This window comes from Dendropsophus ebraccatus, chromosome 3, assembly GCF_027789765.1.
Source record: "Dendropsophus ebraccatus isolate aDenEbr1 chromosome 3, aDenEbr1.pat, whole genome shotgun sequence".
Taxonomy (NCBI): domain Eukaryota; kingdom Metazoa; phylum Chordata; class Amphibia; order Anura; family Hylidae; genus Dendropsophus; species Dendropsophus ebraccatus.
Genome location: NC_091456.1, coordinates 61,833,804 through 61,834,769, shown reverse-complemented (window position 1 = coordinate 61,834,769; position 966 = coordinate 61,833,804). Strand labels below are relative to the sequence as shown.

General features: G+C 41.9%; 1 non-coding gene across 1 annotated transcript; it reads right to left on the bottom strand.

The window, feature by feature from the left end:
* Positions 1–279: 279 nt before the first annotated feature.
* LOC138787672 (U2 spliceosomal RNA) lies at positions 280–466 on the bottom strand. Its single transcript, XR_011362431.1, has one exon. It is a non-coding gene; the product is annotated as a U2 spliceosomal RNA (small nuclear RNA).
* Between the last annotated feature and the right edge of the window lie 500 nt (positions 467–966).

The window sequence follows — 966 nt, the reverse complement described above, 5'->3', positions numbered from 1 at the left end:
AAGACCTTAACCTGTGAATCACTGGGAGCTGCTCTACTGTAAATACTTTGTCTCATCTCCTCTCTTATCTCTGTTTACCTTACTGCCTGTGAATTACACTCACTCTGCTAAAGACCTTCACCTAACTTCCTCCTTTGCACAATCATTTTCAATGGTCGTTATTTGATACTCAAAATAACTGCCGTTGTTTTGAGTATCAAACAGCCAGGGTTTAGCATGTTCCAATGCCCGTCATTGCAATAACGACCATTGGAACAGTATTCTAGTGTTTTGTTTTGTTTTTTTTGCACTGAACCTGGAAGTCTTGCAATACCAGGTCAATGCCTGGAGAGGACAGAGCAAGCGCTCTTTTAATTTCCCTGTTCTAAAAATCCATTTAACATACAATCCCCAGATAGGGGATGTATCAGATATTTAACTGATCAGAACAGATACTAAACCTTATTCTAGTTCAGGTCAAAGATGGCCCTTTTGGGTGTGTCTTTAATTAAAAGGTCCATTTGCCATGGCCCAGGTTGCTGGGACTGGTATTGAACCTGCTTGGTTAGGACTAATGTGAGATGTGGAGTATAGGTGCAGGTGCAGCTGTAGAGATGACAGTCTGACTTTACCAACGTTCAACTTTACTTAAAAAAGGTATCTTTTAGTGCAAGAGGAGGAGTATCAAACAGTGCTCAGGTACTAAGTGCAAAAATTAGTAACAGGAACTGATAGAAGAAGAAAATAGTAGCAGGTGTCAGGGACTGAATATTAGGGCCCCTTGCCTAATGTAGTGAGTACTCTGCCGGGATGTGATAAAGTGTCTATATATAGTGCCTTGAAGAGAATCCTCGTACTCTCATATAGTTGAGTCTCAGTTACCTCATCTGACCGCCTTCTGCCTCTTAGTGTCGGGTTTCCATCCTAATGGGGTAGTACGAGTCCCAGGTCTTTGACACTGGATGGAGCTAGCTAGTAGTATCCTTC